The sequence below is a fragment of the Diceros bicornis genome, chromosome 5 (genome assembly GCF_020826845.1).
Source record: "Diceros bicornis minor isolate mBicDic1 chromosome 5, mDicBic1.mat.cur, whole genome shotgun sequence".
NCBI lineage: Eukaryota > Metazoa > Chordata > Mammalia > Perissodactyla > Rhinocerotidae > Diceros > Diceros bicornis.
The window spans coordinates 7,667,909-7,695,231 of NC_080744.1; positions in this window are offsets into that span (position 1 = coordinate 7,667,909).

Below are 27,323 nucleotides of genomic sequence, written 5' to 3' on the forward strand. Positions count from 1 at the left end.
AGACAAGGTATGGAAACATCCTAAGTATCTGACAATGAATGAATGAATGGAATATTATTCAGCCATGAGAAAGAAGGAAATCCTACAATTTCCCACAACGTGGATGCATCTTGAGAGCTATTATGCTAAGTAAAATAATCAGACAGAGAAAGACAAATACTTCATGGTATCACATATATGTGGAATCTTAAAAAAATGTCAAACTCTTAGAAACAGAAAGTAGAAGAGTGGTTGCCAGGGATTGGTGGCTGCGAGAAACAGGGAGAGGTTGGTAAAAGGATGAGAACTTTCAGGTATAAGACCAACAAAGTTTGAGAGTCTAATATATAACACAGCAATTATAGTTGATAACACTGTATCATGTAGTTGAAATTTGCTAAGAGAGTAGAACTTAAATGTTCTCACCAAAAAAATATATATTTATATGTAGTCATGTGCCACATAAAGGGATTTCAGTCAACAATGGACAGCATATATGATAGTGGTCCCATAAGATTAGTACCATATAGCCCAGGTGTGTAGTGGGCTATACCATTTAGGTTTGTGTAAGTACACTATGAGTGTACACAGTAAGAACATCTATGATGTTCACACAAAGATGAAATCGCCTAATGATGCATTTCTCAGAACATATCCCTGTCGTTAAGGCACGTATGACTATATTCATAAGTATGTGACATGATGGATGTGTTAATTACCTAAAAGAGAGGAATCCTTTCACAATGTATATATTTATCAAAATGTTACAATGTACACTAAATTATCTTACAATTTTATTTGCCTGTTATACTTCAATAAAGCTAAAAAAAAAACAGATCCTTTTGTAGTTCAGAGAAACTAAAACCCAAATATGTTCCATATTTTGGTACGCACGTGTCTAGTGAAAACATTTTTAAATAACAAAAACTATTTTCTTCATTACTAATAGAAAATATTACAAAACTGAAAAACTTTGTGTTATGGATACATTCTGTTTGAATTTTTTACCTGATTAATTGCTGATATTTTAAAATTATGTTTGTATTTACCCTACTTCAGATTATGGATGAAAATCTTTATGAAATAAAACATAATTATCAATTAATGAATTTTTAGCTTCATTATTAATTAACTATTTAAGAATATCTAAATAAAGTTTTTAAAATACATATTTATATATAGGAAGACCACCTAGTAATTATGTCAAATAACTTTAATTTGCAAATTCATTGCACTCTCAATCAAAATAATAATAAAATTTCTTAGGTTATATGATCATCTTCCTTTCAAGTTCATATGAAAACAAACAAAGGTACACTAATATCCCCAAAAGGTGAGAAAGACAATACAGTAAGAGAAATTGAACTAGCAGAATAAATGCGTTAATAACAGAAAAAGATCTAGAGTAAGAATAAATGATATGTGGTTTAAACAGAAAAGGTATGTAGAATTATGAGTTCAGTTTTGATAAAGATGGCTTTTATGGTAACGAGGTAGTCCACAATTGTGAAGGAAATAGTGTTATACTTACCCCATTTTCACACTTACATATAAATCCACAAAGAAGAACAGATCTTCAAAACACATGCATATACAAACTATACATATGCATTTATATATAAACTTTTTTCTCTATTTTATACCACGTGAGTATATAAAGTTGTCTTAAGTCGTTCATATATACTTAAACAGAAAGAATGCAGTGGTTTTTAAACCTAAATTTGTTTAAGAATCAGCTAGTGAGTTTATTAAAAGTGTACAATCTCCTATCTCACTTCCAGTGACCATGATCTTCAGGGCTAAGAGTCTAGGAGTTTACATTGTTTTACCAAACACCTCAGGAGAATAGAAAGTGATATAGAGCTGTTATGTCCAAAACATATTAATTGAAAAAAAGGAGTTGCAGAATAATGAGTATTAAAAGATTCTGTGTGTGTTATGTGCTTATATTGTAAAAAGTTATATCCATAAATACATGGAAAAGACATTCAAGATGCACACCACAATGTCACCAGCAGTTAGAATGTTTGAGTGGGGGCTATCATAATTTACTTCTTTTATCAATTAAATTGCTTCACATTTTTGTGCAAGAAATATATTCAAGAAATTGCATATATTTTTCATTACTTGTATATCTATTTGATCTATTTATTTTTGTAACTATTCTTCCTGTGTTTAAAATGTCTAGTTGCATGCATTTCTTAAACCTCACAGTTTAGATAAATAATCTAACAAGTAAACTTTATTTTTGATAAGATAAAATAATTTATGTAGCATGAAACAGCAGGTACCATATAAAATTCACAATGAATCCCTAAGGGCCATGATTTCACCATCATCTAGGTCACTGGAATAAGATCTAAGGCTTAGGATGCAATCTCTCAGCATGGATTCAATAATCCTGTGTCTCTAATGGAAAGAAAAATAATATGAAATAATGTTTTACATTTTTTATAAATTTTTATCATTTTTTATAAATGATGCTAGCATTATTTGTGGTCTCAGCATGTGGTAACAAATGGTCCTGAATTTGTTTTTACTGGTATATTGTATTGACTCAACCAATCAGGGCATTTTTAGATGCAGACGAGCAGGAACCAAGAAGATTGATTGAATTTGCTCAAATGACATTTATGTTTGTGTAATGATGCAGCATAATCTAAATAAGTGATCTTCCCATGACATTTTAATAATCCGGGAGGAGAATGGAGTAAAAGCGTCACTGAGAAAAGGAAACCCCTTTTAATATTGCAAAATTTAAAGGTTCATGAAGATGATAGAAGTTTAAAAGTAGAAGGTGGCTTTTTATAAAAAAAAATTGCTGTGTCATAATGATGTTGTGTGTCCCATTTAAATTAGTTGTAGTAGTCTTAGATCCTAGCTAGAATCTAGTTTTACAGTACACATTCTGCTGTAAATCTAAATTTTGGCATGGTTAAATTAACTCAAATGAGAACTCCAAAAGTAAACTATTAATTTTTACCTAATTTTCATGCAGTCTCATAATTCATATGGCATTGCTTTTATTGGGCAGTAAAATAAAACTACCATCAGAGTCTTAATTGCCCTTTTAAAATAGATGAAGACTTTGAACATCCAGACGTGCATGTCTTGATCTGGTTTGTATCTCCCATAACGACTTGCATGGAAACCCACCATTAAACTGAATAATCTTTTGAAATTTCAATTTCTTTCATTTAAATTCTAAATGTGATAAATGCATATGTCACAAAAATTCAGTATGAAAAGTTTTAAAATAAATAGTTGAAATCTCTATTCTACCTCTGACTCTGAGTCAACTCAAATAGGGCCATGTTTTTATCTCTTTTTTAATTACACACAAAAAATGAGCTAAACATATTCTTATGCACTTAAATTTTACACTTCATAATGTGTCTATTACACATAATAGTACATGCATTTTGGGCATGTGTCAGGCTTTAAAACTTTAACTCATTCCCTTTAAGCTTGCACAGTCATTGATTGTATAGACATATCATGCTTTACCTATTCTACTAGTGATTTAAATTGTTTGCAGATTGGTTTTAGCTATACAAACTATATTTCAAGGAACGTCTTTCAAAATGTATCTTTGTGGACAATACACTTACATCATTAAGTTAAATTGCTACCAGTGGAATGATGAGCCAATGGTTTTGAGTGATGTTGTTCAATTGTCCTTTGAAAATAATCTCACTTTCTGCTGCCATTAACAGTATACAGGAGATTCTGTTTCCTTCTTTCTAATCTTAAATTTTGAAATCTAATTAGACTGCCTCAATGTAAAGTGCCCTAGATCCTGGCGTCATTATAAATCATCACACTCAGAGCTCTCATAACTCTGTAAATATCAACTCAGCTTGATAGAACAGAAAGGAACTCCCAATAATAACAGAGTTTTTAACCATTCATCATTTCTGGAACCTGGGGCTACAAAAGTGGTGGTAGCAGAGGGAATTACAGCCTAGGAAATACAGGCAGATATAGAGTCAACATGAGTTTAAAGACAGTCATCAGTCGAATGTTTTGAAATAATATTTAACTGCAAGTCTACTGCTGATAGAAGAAATTAGAGCAATAAATGAGAAAGTCACAGGAAACAGGTTTGCATGTGGCAAAATTTAGAGGACATAAAAGATTTGCGTTTTCATATGCAATTCCTCAAAATCTAGTACTCTACGCTTTATCACCTTCCTCATCAGACTACTCTCTTTTATCTCTCTGCATTGTCTTCCTCAATTAAAAGCATAAATGAGATCAGTACAGTGGTGTTGGTATAAATATCCAATAAAGTTTTTTGATAAGATTTGCTTGTACTTAGCCTCCCCTTGGGACTACCTAGTAAGAGAGGCTGATGAAGACTGTCCCATGCAGAGAAGAGACACTCTCAGTGACCTTCCCATATCCCCTTGGCTCTGACTGTAACCTTGCATATCAATCCCCAAACTTCCAATTTCAAATGCTTGAAACTCTGTCTGGAGGTTTATTTGATCGTTCTGTTGTACTTCCAACAGTAGTAAATGCTCTCCAGGAGCAGGTCTCAACCAATGACTGACAGTAGTTGGTAGATAAATGCTCCGCTTCCCTCCGATGAGATAATTGAATGTTCACGCTCCCTTTCAGTGTTCCCAGTAGGACTGAGCTGTTCCAACCAGGCACCCTTTATTGGCTTCCTTTCCTTCCCTCTCCCACTTGTGGACCCCAAAAACCTGACTTCGATTTCTTTTCTCAGTGTTTGTTCCTGGGGGTAACTCACCTGAAGAGAACAACTCCCCAGGCATTTATCATATCACAGCTGTACCAAAGCAGCCAGCGGGCTGACCTCTGTTTTCTAGCACCGCAACGGGGCTTCTATCCCATCCTTCTCCATCAAAAATAGACAAACTGCACCTAACTTAAACCTAAAAAGAGTTTTATATATATAAACTTGACTGCAATCTAAAATAAAGAAACAGGGTAATATGGTCACAACAACAAACTCTCTGGTTGGGTGTGTTAAATTAAAATGCAGGTAGCCCATGTGTAAAAGTCTACACCGTAACCTTTATTAGGCAATAGAATTAGTAGTCTGCTTTGTTGGGTAGTCACATCTATGTCACCTATAGTGTGTCATCTACTGGAGAAGTAATTAAATTTGATAGAAATCTTATTCATTTAGAAACTGCCCTCAATCCTTTGATACAGAGGAAAATCATTAAATTTAATTGAAGCTATACTTCTAAACAGAGATATATGGTACACCTATCTAAGTTTAAAGTGGTAATAAAAACAAAATTTTTCAAGTCAATGTTAATAGAGGTAAAATATAATGAAGTAAAAGCAGAACACTTTATATAACATCCTTTTAGAATTTTGAAATTCTGAGATAAGTATCTGTATTCTAAAATAAGCTTGATGTCAATGAAGTTTAAACTCAGTGTTCAAAATCATAATCAATTATAGTACAAAAAATATCATACTAAATCAAAACATTTTGTTGAAACAGTTTTTCAACCATTTGAAAGCAAATAGAGGCTTCATAAAATAAAACAAATAAATTAGAGATCATTTCAGTCGAATATTTAAACATTTTTTCTTTAGTGCCATTGTAGGTTATAGTGTTAATAATAAATATTCCTATGAGGCAAAAAACTTACATAGAATAAATTAAGTGTTTTGTTTAATGGTTAAATAAGTTTCTACTATATTAGAAATATACTTTAAATCTTCACAATCGGGATTTAGTAAGTAGCATTTTCCACAGCTCAGATTATGATCCTACCCTAATCACATCTATTAACATTATAATAGCTAATTATAAATGTTATCAATTAACATTTCCTGAAAATGATGTTTTCTGAGCAGCTTAGAAAATGCTCAGCTAATTTTACCCAAAGTGTATATACCCAATTTATACCAAATATAAATTGGTTTTAATTTTTTAGCATGACTGTTCTGCTAATTTTGGTGGACTCTATATTAAGTGATCATGTTTTAACTTGAATCAAATTGCTATTTTTGAAGAAACTGCAGGGCTATACTAATAGGGTAATGTTTGAATATATGTAGACATTAAAGAGGATGTAATATTGTGCAATTTTTACTTTAATTAAACGTTTTTCACCTATGAGTGTCGATTCGAATCAGCGGGCAGGATTTTCTAAGTATATCTCCCTTGCACGTTTCTCTCTGATTCAAGAGGTTTGTGTGGTCGAGCAGCAGCTGGCTAGGTATGGTTAGAACTCCACACTAGAGCAAGAGAAACCAGGCTGCTTGCTTAGGTGCCGTGCCTCTACTAAATAGAGGACTGGGCATTGGGAAAGACTGGAGCAAAAGCTCAAACGCTGTGTTACTCCCCTCATTCATTCATTTTGTATTCATTGACTCAACACGTTTTTATTGTGCTCTTCTCTATCTGGTGACTGTGGTGAGACACTGGAGATACAATGGTCAGTGAGTTATAGCCTGCTTTTTTTTCTGTCTGTGTCTATGTTTGCCCTAATTTTCCTTCTCCCCTATTCTATCTGCTGTCAATTCTTCCTATTCCTCTTTTCCTCTCTCTTTTTTTTTCTTCTCCTTTTCTTCCTTCCTTATTTCTATTCTCCTCTTATCCTCCTGAGTAGAAACTATGATCACTGATAGGGCCTGACGAAGTTGCAGATTTGGCCACCGGAGAGAGAACTTTTGTGAATTTCACCCCAAGATAAAGTAACAAAAAGTTGGAGGAAGAGAATGTGTGATCCAGCTTTGGGTTGGGGCTTATCTCTAGGCAATCAGTTGTGGGTGTTGGTTGACACCGAGAGTTGAGGGCTACTGAAGTTTGCATTATAATAAATGCTCTTGAAGTAAATATTTAGACGGCCAATGTACTGGGTATAATAACATGACTTGAAAAATATTCAGTGCACCTCCAGTTAGGGACTACTGTGTGAAAACTAACGTAAAGAAAACAGAAACTTTAAAGTTTCTTTTTTATCTTCAATTCCTTCACTGATATAGTAGGCACTGTACACATCACAGAACATTGTAAAGGTGATAGATTTATCTTAAGTATCACACTCTTCCAACGTGTCCAGTGGCCTTCTGTGTATCCTGTTATCACCGACTGGGGGCCTCGAGAAACTCAAAGGTGGGTTTGGGAGCAATTAACTTTTTCCAAGTTGTTTCTTTTCCTTTTGTGTGTTAAGGAGATGTAACCACCAGCCATCCTGAAACTGACCAAGCCTCACCACAAGAGCTACACCCATGACCTTTGCCTTATTTTTAATGCAAAGATCTCTCCAGGAGGAGCTTAGGCCTCATTAGGCGGAAGCGTGTTCTCCAACTGAGCCTGTGCAAGACAATACCCGACTCTCCCTTTTGAATATTCATTCCCCAACCAAATAAAAGTTCCTGCTTTCCTTTGTTCGGGGACCCCATGACTTTGGAAATGATTCCTCATGGCCTCCTATTTGCTGCAAATACACTTTACTTTGTGAGACATCTTCTAATGGTGTAGAGTCTTATTTAATTCACCAGGAAGCCAGCCCACTTGGTTCGGTATCACTGTAACAGGAGAGTTTCTTCACCATGCCTACCACACAAAGGTGCTACTAATGTAATGACTATCCCGTCAACTTACCTTCCTAAGAAAGGGAAGAAAAACATACTTTCCTATTGTTTTAAACCCCTCTTTAGAAAAAGTGTGAAAGAATCTATTCTAGCACACTCCCAATTAGAACATAGAAATGACTGAGATATGAATAAAAGCAGTTTTCCTCCTACAAATAATGATTCTTTCAATAATATGAATTTAGAAATTTGGAATTGTTAGTATAATTTTAGAGTGTTTTCAATTATTTTCTAGAGTCAGATACCAACTTTGTGAACAATATTCACAATATCAACAATATTAAGTTTATTAGAATATTTCTGTTTGGAAATGTGTGTGAAGTTATCTGATTTACAAATGATTCCAAAAACTTTTGTGTGTTCCACACCTCCTAGCTCAGAGTTAAATTAAATTTATTGCTAAATTAGTGCTTGTTGAATGACATAGTTTATAAAAGAAATGGCAAGATAATAATTTTACAGAAAAGAATAATTCCACTGGTTAACAATTCTAGTTTAGAAAAAAATTACCATTTTGTGATTCATGAATAAAAATATCTCTTTGAAATTCATCCTAAGTGTGGCATACAGAACAATTCCTGGGCTGTCTGGTCAGCTTTGGGAATAATAGCTCATATGGATTTGGAGGGAACGGTAGCCCTAGTTACCAAATCAGCTTCTGCAGCCGTGGTGCTTCCTTAGAGAAACGTATTCAGTTATCAGTCATGCCACACCGGGTTTCCTCCTTCAGACTGACTGCATTATGCTTTGCCAATTTGGATGTACCCAATTGCCTCTGCTCTAAGACCTCACAGGGAGGTATAGTGACAAGAAGGCCATGCCAGCCTTGGGAAAGGGCATTCCTGGGGATTAGAGTTAAACTTCAGCTGTTTACAAACTGTTACCTCTATCCATACAACCATCAGTCCCTAGAAAATAGTCTTTGACTCTTGGTTATTACAATTCAAGACGTAGAAGTTAAAAAAAAAAAAACCAGACCCATTAAACTAGCTTATACCTTTCTCTGGGCAACGGCAAAGTTGAAACTTATTTCTTAAATATAACAAATAAAATTGTGAAGACCACTCACTTATGAACACTTAGGTTATGATTTATTGTGGCTGAATGTAGCAGCATTAAATCAATCTCTCTCACCTTCAGTTATGCTTAACGTAAATATTTCTTGGAAATTTACCTTGTATTTATGTTTGCTTGCAAATTAATATGAAAAATGTAATCTTATCTAGTATCATCAAAATTCATTTTCTTGTGACTAATTTTCACAATGCTATTTTATTTCTAGGAAAAGAGTTTAAGCAGGTATGTGTGAAAAAGCATCACTTTGGATCCACTTTGCAGATTCTGATCAAATAGACTACAGGTGAGTTCAAGCTTCCATATAGTCCAAACGTACAGGGAATATTAATGCACAGAGAGGTTTTGGAATCATACTCCTTTAAATTTCTATTTAAACTGGAACTTGTTCTTTTTGTAAATTTTTTATGTGATACAAAGTATTTTATAATTCTTAATGATTATTAGAGATTTTTTGTTTCTTTCAGGTTTACACAGTCTATATATCACTAAAATGTAGAAGAACATGAAATTTTAGAGTATAATGCAATTTATCCAAATTAATTCCATTGAGTAGAGCAATTGTCACAGGAAGTATTAGAAATATGATTAAACATTTGACATTAAAATGGCATTATTAACATCCCACACACTTCTTAAAAGTCATATAATACCATTGTTTTAAAAATCATTCTACACTAAAGAAAAAGACGAAAGCTCTCTAAATCAGTTATAAAAATAGCATAACATTAACATCACAACTCAATATTGATAATAAACTATGGGTATATATATAACAACTCTACAAAAAGTGTGCAGACTATTCTAAATAAAATGTAAAAATTGAATAATATAACTAATAAAACTAAATTTTGATAACTTTGGGTTTTTCCTAGAATTTTAATAGTAGTCTGGTAGTAGAAAATTTATTAACACAGTTCATCCCATAAAAAATTAAATAAAATAAGGCAAATAATCATATCTATGAATGTTAAAAAGGCATCTGTTAATCTTTAACAAGCTTTCCTACTTAAAAAGAAGATAGGAATAGAGGAGAAATAATTTATAAAAACTACTTTAAAAAATCAAAAGTAAACTTAGTTTCAAATAAAAAACACTAAATTTATTATAGTAAATTTAGGTAATAGTAATTCTAACTATTAAAATTATTATTTATGATTGACTTAAAGGTACAATTTCATACAATGAAATAATGCACATGGAGAAAAGTATAATTTCATTTTATCCATAATAGGCTTTATATCTGCTAGAAAACTCTACTAAAATATTCTAAGAATAATAAAAAAGTACAGATCAAAATTTGAGATAAATTAGACAATTTATATTTTATAATGAGATATATTCTATATTGAAGTAAATGTATAAAAATCAATAGCTAATATTTCTCCTTATCAATAAAAGCATGAAAATAAAAGGGAAAAAAACTCTTTTAAGACAGTAACAAAATTATGAAATGTCCAGTTATAAGATGCAAAAAACCATTAACACTGTATTGAGAAATATAAAACATGATGTGAAAATAAAAAGAAAATTACAATATTCTTGGCTAAGAAGATCTAATTTCATAAAGTATTAATTCTCTGCATATCAATATTTAAATATAAGTCACTACAAAAAAATCACAAGATTTTATTTTTTAATTGTATACAATAATTTTAAAGTTCATTAGAATAACAAGAGGTTTAAAAAATCAAGGAAATTATAAACAAGATGAGGGAGTGGAGAGAGAATCTCTGTAATGTAACAGAAATGGGATTGGCACACCAATAGACAGATTATTTAGCTAATTTAGAAATTGATCGAGGTATACACATGAGATGTTAATATGTGACAAGAGTTGTGGAGGAGACCTTCTTAGCTGAGAGATAGATGCACCTAATTATGTAACAATCTTTTGTATGGTTGGAAATGAATGTATGTCCTTTATAAAACCAAAGCTCCAATGATAGAGTTGGAAAAATATGTTTGTAATGCACATACCAAGTAGCTTTTACAAATTTACAGGAAAAAATAAATATATAAAATATCCAATAGGATATAGGAAAAATATATGAAGAGGCAATTTACAGAACAGTAAATAAAAAAACTGACAACATGAAAATTTGCACAAGTGCACTGGTAATGAGGAAAAAGCAAAGTAGAGAAAAAACAGACAGCATTTATGATTACGTTCATGTGAAAATAAATGAACTGCCTGCGTAATCTCTGTGTCTATATATGAAGGAAGGTGTGGAAGGGTACACCGTCATCCATTATCTCCGGGAGGTGGGCACTGAAGGAGTCGGGGTTTCAGGTGAGGTGATTAGCGTTCTATTACATATTTTGTACTGTATTCATTCAACAGATGTTTATTGATTCCTTTTATAAGCTGGTTATTCTTCTAGTTACTAAGAACATGCAGTGAAAAATAAGATACAAAAATTACTATGTCGATGAATATAACAAGATAAATCATAAAATATATAATTTTCAGTATTCAGGGATATTATACAGTTGTAATATAAAATATGAGGGGAAAATTAAGTATGAAATTTTATCATGAAAATTAAATAAATGTGTTTTCATCATTTCCTTTTCCCATCAAACTACAATGCTGAATCTACAGTAAAAACTTGTAAAAGCAACCAGTTTTCATTATGCCTCACCATTGGCTGTGGCTGATATCTTCCAGTTAAGTTATAAGCTACACAAAAGACTTATAGGGTTTTTGTTGTCCATGCAAATACAGTGCTGTGTTCTATGACGAATTCTTCTGCATCTTGATTCCTCTTAACTGTTGTACACCGGCACTTGAAAATAAGGCTGAAAACTTGGCAGGAAGTGTTTTGTATTTAGTTTTCTTTATTATGTTAAAGAGATAAAAAGCAAATGAGAATTTTCTTTGCTTATGGTATTCAAAGCTGAAATAAACCAAAGAAAAGAGATTGCATCTATATATTTTATTTTACGTGGTATAAAATGTCTTCATGAAAAAATTTTAAAAAAGAGATAGAAAGAACTATAAAGACCTACATTAGCAACAGACGTTTTAAGAATATAAAAGTATATATGACAATATATTCTTATATAAAAAATGCATGCCATTACTCTCTAATAATTGGTAAAATAATACATTTAAAATATTGCATAACAGTGCAACAAGCATTACAAGGTTTGGGCTATTTAAGGTGTTACTTTTACAGGGTATTCTCTTTCCTTATGGGATGTTTATCCTAGGAGTCTCTATGTCATGTGCTCTTATTCATTTCACTTACCACAGTTCATAGTCTATATTTGTCCAGTATACTAAATGTAATAGTGGTCTCAACTGTTCATCTTTATGTTTCATGAAAGCAAGGCTTTTTTTGGTGTTTTGGTCAATGTTGTGTCCCTAGGAGCCTGCAGTGTCTTGTTTGTAGATCCTATTTTTCCCCCGTGAAGAATGATATAATCCCAAAGAGATAAAAGATTTGGGGGTAAGAACTTCTTTTCATTTGCTCTCTCATTTTACTATACCTAAGTCTTAGTCTCTATACCTTAAAGAGCTTTGAAAAAAGAAAGAGATTTGCAACAAATCTTGTGTTATTAAAACAAGGCATTTCAAAGGAGATTTACTCATGTCTTTTTTTTTTTTAATTTTATTTATTTATTTATTTTTTTCCCCAAAGCCCCAGTAGATAGTTGTATGTCATAGTTGCACATCCTTCTAGTTGCTGTATGTGGGACACGGCCTCAGCATGGCCAGAGAAGCGGTACGTTGGTGCGCTCCCGGGATCCGAACCCTGGGCCGCCAGCAGCGGAGCGTGAGCACTTAACAGCTAAGCCATGGGGCTGGCCCATCATGTCTTTTTTTGTTATATTTGGAAGCTTCTCTCCTGAAGAGAAGTTTCTTTTAAATGTTAGATTATGTTTCTAATTCAAAGCATATTCACATCAGTAGAGAATTAATGAAGGGTAATACATTAATACAAACTTAATTTGGTATTAAATGTCATTGTGTTTCTTCTTGCTTTCTAAATAAAGTCACTAAGGAAAAAAGAGATTAATATTTATTTCTAATGTTCAGCCAATTAATGAATCTATTTATGTGGCTTGCCGAGATTCACTGTGATTTGAGGTTAAATTAGACTTGAATTAGCAATACAAATTTGATATAGATGTTGTATGTACCCTAGTGGTAGGAACTATAAAAAGATACTTTATAAATTTTAATAGCAACAAGAATTTGCAAGTTTTAGCTTAATTACATTAATATACTTAAAGTCAATCATAGAATGACTTTGTATTCGTGTTTTATTATACTTTGAAAACCCCTTTTTAACGAGAATAACTGAAAAAGGTGTGCAGGTCATGACTAAAACTCAGTAATGGAAATGAGTGTCTGGAAAATTAATTAATATAAGTCCACATATCTCAGTAGTGAAGGTTAATTTTTTTCAAGTTGAGCATTCTGCTCTCTTAGTAGACATACCTTGGCCTTCACAGCAGGAAGCCATACTTTGCATTTTCAAACATTTACATCTTGAAATTAAAGCCTACAGTTTCACTGAAACAAAAGTATTTGCAAGCAAAATAATTTCTCACATCTGCACTACTATTTTTTTCTCACATTTTTGCTGCTTATATATAAATTTTTGCCTAGAAAAGCAGAACAAAGGGGAAAATGTACAAAAATTTTTGTATATATCGAACAGATGTTACTTTCTATAATTATTCTATGTATACCAAAATTCATTCAGAGAGATTTTATGTCAATTATAACACTGGCAAAGATGAAAACATCCCTAAAGTCTTCCTGTGGACAACTCTGGAAAGTATGAAAACTATTAAATAGGAAGATATTCAGAGCACATTATGATTTTGATAGTGAATCCTACCAAATGCAAGAAAAGATAATATTTTTTTGTACTTGTATTATAGTGCTTATATTTTTAGTTTGAAAATAAAACTGTCTTTGTGGATGGTTTCATCAAATTGAAATGAACACAAATTTTATTGGTATTTTTAAATAAATCAATAAATGATATAATTCTTTGCTATTAATGGTATTTGTGAACTGGTGTTTAATATTACCCTTTTAAAATTTACCTTTGGGTAAATTTATTTATCAGCAAGAGCCATGTTCTGCAATAAATTAAAGATTTCTGCTCAGTATTTCTATATAATGGATACTATTTTGTGAAAAGCATCTCAACAGTGAGTAAATTTTGTCCAACAGATAAAACAATGGGAATTGAACACCTAAAAAACTTGCCTACAAACACAACTGGAGCAATTAAGCCAACTAATAGAAATATAAGTGAATTACATATGTAATTTTAACTTTTCTAGTAGCCACATTTATTAAAGTAAAAAGAAATAGAAACAGAAATAGAAATTCCACTGAGTCTTTGACATCTGGTCTGTATTTTATATTTAGAATACATTTTAATTCAGATACTAAATTTTCATCAGATGTAATTTATCTGTATATAAATTTCATAAAATTTACAGTTGAAAAAGTAGATTCAAATATCAAAAGTTTTGCAAACAACTTAAAAGTTTTCAAATAATTGAATTATCAGTTTTAAAAGTTAAGTTTAAACTAATAGGAGTTGAATGATTTTTTTTCTTTATAATTTTATTTATTTATTTATTTTTCCCCCAAAGCCCCAGTAGATAGTTGTATGTCATAGCTGTACAACCTTCTAGTTGCTGTATGTGGGACACAGCCTCAGCATGCCTGGAGAAGCGGTGCGTTGGTGTGCACCCGGGATCCGAACCCGGGCCACCAGCAGCAGAGCGCATGCACTTAACCGCTAAGCCATGGGGCCGGGCCTGAATGAATTTTTTTTAAGGGAGGTTCTCAGCCATGCTAGTCATATTTCAAGGGCTCAAGAGCCATTTGTCACTAGTGGCTCTTATCTAGAACAGTACAGATCTCTAGAGTGTAAATCTTCTGTTACACAAATGAGATTATCTTTTCCTCCAGGGTGAATTGAAATCCAATTAAAAATTATTTGTTAACTTTGAAATGCTCTCACTATAATTACAACATCATATTCTAGAAAGTTTCATTTACTTGTTTTCTATTTAATACCAGTTAAATAGCTTATTCTTTCTATAAAACTCATAAGATAAAATAAAGGCATTAGGTTAAATATAAATAATAAAAATTGCAGCAGTAGTTTGGTAATTAGAGATATTTAAGTCAAGACTTTATTATTCATTAGCACTTTGAGACAATTTTCTGCAATTTCACTGTTTCCTTTTAGTTTTTTCATTCTGTAGATTTAATCTTCGAGGCCCTTGAAAATACAACCACCAGAACTTCAGTAGGTTTACAAAACAACAGTTGATGAGATAATTAAAGTATAGTGGGTGCTTTTCTTTTAATGTGATAAATACTGCATTAATAAATCAGAGCTGGAGCCTGGCTTTAATAATCCATCAGTATTCAATCATTCCATCTTAAATTTCTCTCTATTAATGGATAGATCATTTCTGTAGAATCACACATATCTCAAACTTTCAGATGAATATTAGACAATAATATTTAAATAAATGTGTTAAAATATCTGTATAATATTCATTCCGTAGGTATATTAATGATATATTATGTACATTTTAAATGAAGAATAAAGTAGAAACTTAAAAAATGCATGACATGATATTATAGAAAGGACGTGCAATAAACTTTTTCTGATTTAGTTTTTTCAATCAGAAACAGCAAATGACATTAACTATAGCATATGAAAAAGGCTATTTCACAGGGACTGTACATGATTTTACCAATGTTTGAAGTTACTCATAATAGTTTGAAAAATATTATATTAAATTTACCTTTTTTCTGTTAATAGGAACTGATGTATATTCTTCAACTGATGTGATACTCTTACGGTATCACAATATTTTATTCAGTTTAGTAATATCTATTGTGTACTCAGCCTTTTTAGAGTAGCTAAATTTATGGAAAATGATTTTGGCAGAAGAAAATATAAAAGATATCAAGATATAAAAGGACACGTTGGGTAAAGGAAAAATCAAAAGCAATTATATGTAATCTAGAATCTAGTGTCACATTGGGAGGCCGAACTTGTCAGTCATTCTTCTGATAGCTGAGGCTCTTGGCATGACGTGACTGCAAGCTGTGATCAATATGCTGACATTACCAATATATTTTGGTTTGAGTTTTTGAAACATTAAAATAGAGAAATCAGTCAAGTCCATAAAACCAAGACATCAATGTGAGATACCTCCATAGACGTTTACATACAATAACCTCGCCAATTTGCAGTAAACCTATCTCAGTGATTGTCGGATCGCGATAGGTGGGCTGTGAGTCTGTACCTGTTGAGAGAACAGTAAGCAACTGAATGATGGAGGATGTGCTTTAGTCCCACACATTTCCCAGGTGCAAATCTTGGGCCAGAATAATTACTATTACAAATGAAAACAACTAAAACTGAGTTAGTAAAAGGGAGTAAGTTCTATTTAATTTTTCAATGTAAAAGGGAGATATATAATACCAAATGAACAATTCAAGCCTTGAGTCACTTTTACTTGACATAAATAGCTGAAGTAAAGTGATCACTTTATCTATTTTGTACAAAAATGTAGCATCTTAAAAAGGCCATTTTAGCTAAAGTATAGGTACACTGACAATGTAAATATATGGAATCCTCAGTGAAGAAAAGTGTTCCTGGTAAGGAAACCATTGTAGAAGTCAGCAAATATCACCTGGATGCAGTTTCCTTAAGGAATTCAGATTAAATCGAACAAGGTTTATATAATTTAATGTAGTTTATATGCTTTTTTTGGATATTGAGATTTATTGACTCAATCTGAGATTGTGTTGCAGATAAGTAGGTATATGCAGGTTATTGAAAATGCTAAATGTGGCTTCAGGAAAAATGTGTTTATTCTTCTTTATTGTGTTTTCTCCAGGTTACTGTCTGGTTTTCAATCCATTCTAATATGTGGAGATTTTAAGTTTTCAAAATTTTTACAATAAAATAGAAATAAAGATATTCTGATAGAATATGATTTTTATTAACTTCTTTGCATATTGAACAATATGTTGGTTTGAAAACACTTTTCAATCACATATGAAGCACACAGTAATTCTAACAAAATCTTTCCATAGTTGATAACTGACAAAGAGTTAGCAACAATCAGAAATTACACAGGGGTAGGCTTTACCTAAAAAAGAGATAAACATATAAAAGTATAAAAATTGATATTATTTTTAATTTAACTATTCATATTTGGGTACATTGTCTTAAAATTCAGTTATAAAAATGTGTTATCCAGATATGTTTAGCATGTCAATTATCCAGATTCTTAGTGTATGAACACCCCCTCACACACACCCCTAAAACTTTCCTAAAAAATTTGAATACTTTGTTTTAATATTGGTAAAACTATGTTTTATTTTACTTTTGATCTTATATTAGGTATGGTATCATTTTGTCCTTAAATAGAATATAATTAAGGATATTTAACTCTCTGTTAAAATTAATAAAACATTTTTACAACTGTGCCTGGAATGGATTATGATACCATCATCCATGAGAATCTAGTAAAACCTATTCATTCTGAGACTCTGCCAAGGTTTTGATATGTTGTTTTGAGTCTTGAAATATATACCCATAGAATAAACATTCACAGTGACCCAAAGGGTTTCTTTGTAAAAGCCACTCAGTGCAGTACTGATTTGAGTTAGACTTAAAAACACAGTAACAGGAGCTGGCCCAGTGGCACAAGCAGTTAAGTGTGCGCGCTCCACTGCGGCAGCCCGGGGTTCACCGGTTTGGATCCTGGGTGTGCACTGACGCACCACTTGTCAGGCCATGCTGTGGCAGCGTCCCATATAAAGTGGAGGAAGATGGGCATGGATGTTAGTCCAGTCTTCCTCAGCAGAAAAAAAAAAAAAAAAAGAGGAGGATTGGCAGATGTTAGCTCAGGGCCGATCTTCCTCACAAAAAAAATAAACATATAAAACAAAAGGGTAACATATTTAAACATAAACTTAACATAGACTTAAACATAACATACTTAAACATAAACATAGACTTAAAAACATAGCAGGAATATATTCTGCACACTGTACACGTGAACCACAACTACAAGGTCAGCTAACCAGATAGAAAGGCTCTTGCTCACGTTACTCTTTCCTGATGTGGGTTTCTAATGGTTTGTACAGACTCAAAATCCAAGTGTATAGTTCCAGCTGCCCAAGAATTAATCTTTAGGTAGTCAAGGCCATTAGGACCAATCCTTTCTTCTTCAATGCAGTCATAGAATCAAGCCCCTAAAAGCAAAACACCTGGGCATGGGAATTGGCTGCAGTGAATACATTGAACCTTGGAGCATTTACTATTCAACTCATGCAAAGCTTGAAAAGAAGGAGAGACAGGAAGATTCTCAGGGGCAGCGCATGACAGGAAATACATTTTTCCATTTCTTTGTAAGTCAAAAATCACTTTTTTTACAAAAATCTCCTAGCCATTGACAATACATGGTGAAAAATAGACTTGGATTTTGCACTCCTGAACTTTATGCTGTAAATATTATTTGCATAAATGCTTATAAATTTTCAAGTATGCAAGGTGCTCCCAAATTCAAAGTCCATAAAGAGTAAATCACTGTAAAACATAACTTAAACTCGAGAGTTGTGAAAGGCTTCCCTAAAGAAGCATTTTTAAAGATGAAATTTGGAGAATAAGAAGTGAAAATTGACACGTATTCAATAAGGTATATTTATATCACAGAAAAATCAATGAGGCAAGTGACATTTTACATTTCTCAGCAGGGAGAAACTTAAGGGAATGTATTCTAGGTTCTTTACATTTTATTAGGAACGGTGTACAATAACACTTCAACCATTCAGGAAATTGTTAAGAATGTCTCAGCAACGACAAATTAACAGTAACACAAGGGTCACTATCCTGCTGGTTGGCAACACAAATCCAAGTCATTCTTGCTATTAAAATTTGGGAAAATAAAACAAAAAGAGAAATGCTGTACAAGCACATTAGCTTCATTATTCAGATGGAGATGAAAAATTATAGCATTTCTAATAATTAATCATCATTACCTTACTATGATAAAGCCTATCTATCTAAAAATTAGGTAGAAAAGAGAGAAATTATTACCTTAAATTCAGAATTATGGCAACATGATTCCAGTAGTGTTCTAAAAGTTTTAACAAATTTGATTAGAGAAGAAAAACATATATAAATATTAATTGAGAATATGATACTTATAATATTTAAAGACTACAGGTGATATTTATAAAATCCAATTGAGAAAAAGTAGTTATAACTAGTACAGCAGTATAATAAGCTCACCATGGGATCAATAAATATGTGCAATTAGCAATCCAAAATAGGAAATACCTGAAAATAAGATAAATAAATAAAATATATAGAAAACACATAAATACTATTATGGAGTATAAACCTAGTATATCAAGTTAACTTTTTGTTAACTTGATAAAAATATTTTATCAAGTCATTTGTCAAAAGTCATTTGTCATGATAAACCACTGAGGTTTTCCAAGAAGCACCAAAAAGAGAAAGATGTGAGTGAACTCATTTTAGAAGCTAAAAAATTAAAAAACCATGACAATTAAAAGAATTTGATTCTTTAAATAATAGCTTTAAATACTTACTTAGAAAATAAGAAACATTGATAATCAGAGATATAAGCTTTTTGAACTTCTAATAGCCTGAAAGAGAAGATCAACTTAAAGGAAAAGTACATAATAGAATGAAATCATAAGGCTGATTGGAAATCCATATAAAATTTTTAAAAATAAAGAAACACTAGGAAAAACAATTAAAGAAAATGGAGGGAGTGATGTCAGCAACATGGTAGAGAGAGCTGTTCCCTTTGTCTCTCTGCCTTTTGAGATACAACTAAATGGACTTTCCTTGACCAACAGAGGAAGCCCACACAACACAACAGGATGCCTGAGAGACACACGCAGCTATACATCTGAGAGTGGATTGACTGGCCTTCCGGGAAGCGGTGGACATATGTGAGCACTCCCTACCCTCCTCTGGGCAGCCCTGTGCACATGAACAAATGCTTTCCATCCTGGCACAAGCACCACAAAAGAGGGAACGTGCCCCGGGGCGACTGTAGGAAGAGGTGGTGGCAACCCTTAGCCTCCTCGTAATTGCTTTCTAGGTGAGGGGGCAGCCCACCACGCCCCTGCATCCCTGAAGAGTGGCTCTGGCTTGGTCCCCAAGAGATAGCCCAGCCCACCAAGCACAGTAGCCAGGGGGACTGCAAGCAGAGACTGCAGCAGGTTTACGTGCCAGGGCAAGCACACTCCAGGCCTGGGCAAGCGCCTATAGTACCGCTGAGCCCTGAAAGCGGGAGCACACCCTGGGGCAACTATAGGAAGATGTGGCGGTGGCCCTTAGCCCACACGTGATCACTTTCTTGACAGTAGGGGAGCCCACCATGCCCCTGAGGCCCCAAGGAGTGGCCCTAGCTCAGTCCTGTGAGGAAGCTCTACCCAGGAAGCACAGCCCACACAAGTGCTCAAATGCTGTCCAGACTAATGCAAGCACCCATAGTATCCCCACAACTTCCAGGAGACAGGGTGGGACCAAAACTGCTCCTGCTTCCCTCTAGTGGTAGCAGGTGGAATCTGTGACCTAATACTACCACAAATGCCCGAACAAAAGATTAGTTCATCAAACACCATGAGAAACTGCAGCAACAATTCAGACCAGAAGGAAAATGACAATTCTTCAGAAACCAACCCTGGAGGCATGGAAAGTTAGAATCTAAATGACAGAGAATTCACAATAGCTGTCATAAAGAAACTCAACAAGTTACCAGAGAACACAGAAAGACAGTTCAATGTCCTCAGGAATAAAATGAATCTCTTCACCCAAGATATTAAAACTATAAAAGAAAATCAAGCAAAAATTCTGGTGTGAAAAACACAATTAATGAAATAAAAAATAATCTAGACTTTAAAGACTAGAGCTGATGTTATGGAGGAAAGAATTAGAGATTTAGAGGATAAAAATATAGAAATGCTACAGGTGGAGAATGAGGCAGAACTAAGATGTTTAAAAAATGAAGGAATTCTTCAAGAAATATCTGACTCATTTAGGAAATGCAACATAAGGATTGTAGATATTCCAGAGGCAGAAGTGAGGGACAAGGGAGAAGAAAGCTTGTTCAAAGAAATAATAGCTGAGAACTTCCCAAACCTGGGTAAGGAACTGGATTGACAAATACATGAAGCTAATAGAATGCCCAATTACATCAATGCTAAAAGAGCTTCTCAAAGGCATATAATAGTAACACTGGCAAAAGTCAACAACAGAGAAAAAATATTAAGGACAGCAATGCAGTAGAAAATAAAGTACAAAGGAACTCCTATCAGGCTTTCAGTGGATTTCTTGGCAGAAACCATACAGACTAGGAGAGAATGGAATGATCTATTCAAAATACTGAAAGAAAAAAACTTTCAGCCAAGAATACTCTATCCAGCGAAACATTCCTCAGATATGATGGAGAAATAAAAGTATTCCTGGATAAACAAAAGCTGCGGGAGTTCATCACCACTAGACTTCCACTATAAGAAATAATTAAAGATACTGTCACACTGAAAACAAAAAGTTAGGGGTCTACAAACCTTAGAGTAAGGAGATAAATAGATAGACAAAAATCAGAAAACTTCAGCTCTCTATCAGATCAGGGAAGCAAATACTCAATGGTAATTTAAGAGATAAAGTGAAGGAAAGCATCAAAAGTAACTACAAACCCTTCAACTTAGTCACAAACTCACAACATTAAAAGCAAAATAATTTGTAATAGCAATAACTCAGAAGGGGAACAGGACAGACATAGAACCTGCTTAGGTTAATGGAGATAAGAAACTATGAGAAAACTGACTATTTCATCTATGAGATCTTTTATACAAACCTCATGGTAACCATTAAACAAAAAATCAGAGCAGAGCCACAACTCACAAAAAGAGAGAAAACTGAGAAAAGCACCTCAGAAAACTGCCAGAATGAAATGGCATTCAGAAATGTAAAGGAAGAGAAACAATGGAAACATAGAACAACCAGAAAACAAGTGATAAAATGGCGATATTAAGCCCTCATATATCAATAATCACACTAAATATAAATGGATTGAATTCTCCAGTCAAAAGACAGAGAGTAGCTGGATGGATTAAAAAACAAGACTCGACAATGTGCTTCCTCCAGCAAACACATCTCAGCTCTAAAGACAAACAGGCTCAGAGTGAAAGGATAGAAGATGATACTCCAAGCCAATGGCAAACAAAAGAAAGCAGGTGTTGCCATACTTATAACAGACAAAGCAGACTTCATGTTAAAAAAGACAATGAGAGACAATGAGGGGAAGTATATAATCATAAAAGAGACATTCCATGAAGAGGACATAAAACTTATTAATATATATGCACCTAACACAGGAGCACCAAAAGACATAAAGCGACTATTAACAGACCTAAAGGGAGAAATTAACAGCAACATGGTAATAGTAGGGGACCTTAATACCCCACTTACATCAATGAACAGATCATCCAGACAAAAAGTGAACAAGGAAATAGTAGATTTAAACAAAACACTTGATAAAGTGGACTTAATAGATATATACAGAGCATTCCATCCAAAAACAGCAGAATACACACTCTTCTCAAGTGCACATGGATCAATCTCAATGATAAATCATATGTTGAGAAAGAAGGCAAGCCTCAATAAATTTAAGAAGATAGAAATCATCTCAAGCATCTTTTCTGACCATGATGCTATGAAATTAAAAATCAACTACAAGAAAAAAAATGGGAAAGTCACAAATATGTGGAGACTAAGCAACATGTCACTGAACAATCATTGGATCAATGAAGAAATCTAAGGAAAAATTAAAAAACACCTGGAGAAAAAGGAAATGAAAATAAAATATACCAACTCTTATGGGATGCAGCAAAAGAAGTAATAAGAGGGAAATTCATAGCAATACAGGCCCACCTCAACAAATAAGAAAAATATCAAATAAGTAATCTTAAACTGCACCTAACAGAACTAGAAAAAGAAGAACAAACAAAGGCCAAATTCAGAAGGAGAGGAGGGAAATAATAAAGATTAGAGCAGAAAGAAATGAAATAGAGACTAACAAAACAGTAAAGGGTGAATGAAGCTAAGAGCTGGTTCTTTCAGAAGATAAACAAAATCGACAAACCCTTAGCCAGTCTCACCAAGAAAAAAAGAGAGAAGTCTCAAATAAATAAAATTAGAAATGAAAGAGGAGAAATTACAACAGATACTGCAGAAATACAAAGGATTATAAGCAAATACTATGAAAAACCATATGCCCACAAATTGGATAACCTAGAAGAAATGGATAAATTCTTAGACTCATACAACCTCTCAAAACTGAATCAAGAAGAAATAGAGAATCTGAATAAACCAATCACAAGAAAATACATTGAAACAGTAATCAAAAACCTCCTGAAAAGTAAAAGTCTAGAACCAGATGGCTTCTCTGGAGAATTCTAGCAAACATTCAAACAAGATTTAATATCTATCCTTCTCAAACTATTCCAAAAAATTGAAGATGACATAATACTTCCTAACTTATTCTATGAGGCCAACACTACCCTGACACCAAAACCAGACAATGACAACACAAGGAAGGAAAATTACAGGCCAATATTGCTGGTGAACATAGATGCAAAACTCCTCAAAAAAACATTGGCAAACCAAATACAGCAATACTTTAAAAGGATCATGCACCATGATCAAGTGGGATTTATTCCAGGGACACAGGAATGGTTCCACATCTGCAAATCAACCAATGTGGTACACCACATTAACAAAATGAGTAATAAGAATCACATGATCATCTCAATAGATGCAGAGAAAGCATTTGACAAGATCCAACATCCATTTATGATAAAAACTCTCAATAAAATGGGTACAGAAGGAAAGTACCTCAACAAAATAAAGGCCATATGTGACAAACACACAGCCAACATCATGCTCAATGGTGAAAACCTGAAAGCCATACCTCTGAGAACAGGAACAAGGCAAGGGTGCCCACTCTCACCAGTCCCATTCAACATAGTACTGGAGGTTTTGGCCAGAGCAATTAGGCAAGAAAAAGAAATACAGGGTATTCAAATTGGAAAGGAAGAGTGAAACTCGCACTGTTTGCAGACAACATGATTCTATGTATAGAAAACCCTAAAGAATCCATCAGAAAACTGTTAGAAATACTCAACAACTACAGCAAAGTTAGCAAACCAACTTAGAAAAATCAGTTGCATTTCTATACACCAACAACAAAATAGAAAGAAAAATCAAGGATACAACCTCATTTACAATCACAACAAAAAGAGTAAAGTGTCTAGGAATAAACCTAACTAAGGAGGTGGAAGACCTATACACTGAAAACTCTAAGACATTATGAAAGAAACTGAAGAAAACATAAAGAAATGGAGAGATATCGCATGCTCATGGGTCAGAAGAATCAACATAGTTAAAATGTCCCTACTACCTAAAGCAATCTACAGATTCAGTGCAATACCAATCAGAATTCCAATGACTTTCTTCACAGAAATAGAACAAAGAATCCTAAAATTTACATGGAGCAATAAAACACCCCAAATAGTGAAAGCAATCCTGAGAAAAAAGAAGAAAGCTGGAAGCATCACAATCCCTGACTTCAAAGTAGACTACAAAGCTATAGTAATCAAAACAGCATGGTACAGGCACAAAAACAGACACACAGATCAATGGAACAGAATTGAAAGCCCAGATATAAAAACCACATATTTATGGAGAGTTAATCTTCGACAAAGGTGCCAAAAACATACAATGGAGAAAGGGAAGGCTCTTCCATAAATGGTGTTGGGAAAACTGGACAGCCACATGCAAAAGAATGAAAGTAGACCATTATCTTTGACCATACACAAAAATTAACTCAAAATGTATTAAAGACTTGAATGTAACACCTGAAACCATAAAACTCCTAGAAGAAAATATAGGCAGTACACTATTTGACATTGATCTTAGCAGCATCTTTATAAATACCATGCCTACTCAGGCAAGGGAAACAAAAGAAAAAGTTAATAAATGGGACTACGTCTGACTAAAAATCTTCTGCAAAGCAAAGGAAACTATGAACAAAAGGAAAGGACAACCCAAGTGGGAGAAAATAATCGCAAATCATATGTCCGACAAGTGGTTGATCTCCAAAATATATAAAGAACTCATACAACTCAACAACAACAACAAAAAGCAAACAACTCGATCAAAAAATGGGCAGAGGATATGAACAGACATTTTTCCAAAGAAGATATACAGATGGCCAATAGGCACATGAAACGATGTTCAACATCACTAGTTATTAGGGAAATGCAAGTCAAAACTTCAATGAGATATCACCTTACACCTGTCAGAATGGCTATAATTACCAAGACAAAAAACAATAAATCTTGGAGAGGATGTGGAGAAAAGGGAACCCTCACACACTGCCGGTGGGAATGTAAAGTGGTGCAGCCTCTACGGAAAACAGTATGGAGATTTTTCAAAAAATTAAAATTAGAAATACCATACGATCCAGCTATCCCACTACTGGGTATTTCTCCAAAGAACTTGAAATCAGCGATCCAAAGAGATTTATGCATCCTTATGTTCATTTCAGCATTATTCACAATAGGCAAGACGTGGAAGCAACCCAAGTGCACCTCTACAGACGAATGGATAAAGAAGATGTGGTATATATATACAATGGAATACTACTTAGCCATAAAAAAAGACAAAATCGTCACCTTTGCAACAACATGGATGGACCTGGAGGGTATGATATTAAGTGAAATAAGCCAGACAGAGTAAGACAAATACAGCATGGCTTCATTCATATGTGGAAGATAACAAATATATGGATAAAGAGAACAGATTAGTGGTTATCAGAGAGGAAGTGGGTTGAAGGAGTTGAAAGGGGTAAAGGGGCACATATGTATGCCAAAAATTAGATTACAACTGGTGAGCACAATAAAATCTATTCAGAAATTGATAAATAATAACGTACACATGAAATTACACAATGTTATAAACAATTATGTTCTCAGTAAAATTACTGGAAAAAAAAAGAAAATGGAGCTATTTGGTTAGATCCGTAAAGTTGATGATAACTGATCAAGAAAAAGAGAGAGAAGACTGAAATTACCAGTGTGAGGAATGAAAATTGTTACATCATTACAGAATCAACAGACCTAAAAGTATGATAAGCAAATATTATATAACACTTTATGTCAGAAAATCTGACAACTTATAAGAAATAGACAAGTTCCTTGAAAGACATAAAGTCATTCAAATTTACATAAGAATAAAGGGAAACTTTGAAATGCCCCTATTTCCTGAAAACTTGAATTCATTATTAAAAACCTTTGCCCAAAGGAAACTCCAGTCTAGATGACTTCACCGGTAAATTCCTTTATGAGGAAAGAATATCAATATTATGCAAATTCTTTCAATATATTACAGGGAAGAGAATATTTTTAGCTCATGAGGCACCATAACCCTGATAGTAAAATCTGATAGACATTACCAAAACCCACAGACCAGTATCCTTCAGGACATAAACACAGCAAGCTTTAACAAAATATTAACTGATTGACCTCAGCAATATAAAAAAGATAATGCATCATGTTCAAGTTGAGTTTTGCAAGAATGCAAACGTGTTTTAACATTTTCAATTAATCAATATAATTTATCATATTAAAAGAATTGAGGAGCAAAATCTTATACCCATCTCACAAGATATAAGAAAAGTAGTTCCCAGAATTTATCACTAATCTGTGATAAAGGAAAAGAAATTTACTTGGTAGAAATGTGAATTGGTGCAGCCACTATGGAAAACAGTATGTAGGTTCCTCAAAAAATTAACAATAGAACTACCATATGATCCAGCAATTCCTCTTCTGAGTATTTATCAAAAGAAAATGAAAAGACTAACTCCAAAAGATACATGTATCCACATGTTCATTGCAGCATTATTTGCAATAGCCAAGATATGAAAACAACCCAAGTGTCCATCAAGGGATGAATGGATAAAGAAGATGTAGTGTGTGTGTGTGTATATATATATATACATACGTACACAATGGAATATTATTCAGCCATAAAAAGGAAGGAAATCTTGCAATTTACAAAAGCATAGATGGACCTTGAGGGCATTATGCTAAGTGAAATAAGTCAAAGAAAGAAAAATACCATATGATCTCACTTATATGTGGTTCCTAACAAACAAAACAAACAAAAAACCAAGCTGATAGTTAGAAAGAACAGATTGGTGGTTGCCAGAGGTGGTTGGTGAAATGGGTGAAGGGGTCAAAAGGTACAAACTTCTAGTTATACAATAAAGAAGTCATGGGGATGTAATGTACAGCATGGTGACTATAGCTAATAGTTCTGTATGGCATATTTGAAAATTGCTAAGAGAGTAAATCTCAAAAATTGTCATCACAAGAAAAAATAAATTTGTAACTATTTATAATGACAGATTTTAACTAGACTTATTGTGGTGATTGTTTCAAAATATATACCAATACCAAATCATTATGTTGTACACCTGAAACTAATATAACATTATATGTTAATTACACCTCAATTAAAAGAAATCTAAATTTCTTACCATGACCCACAATATCCAAT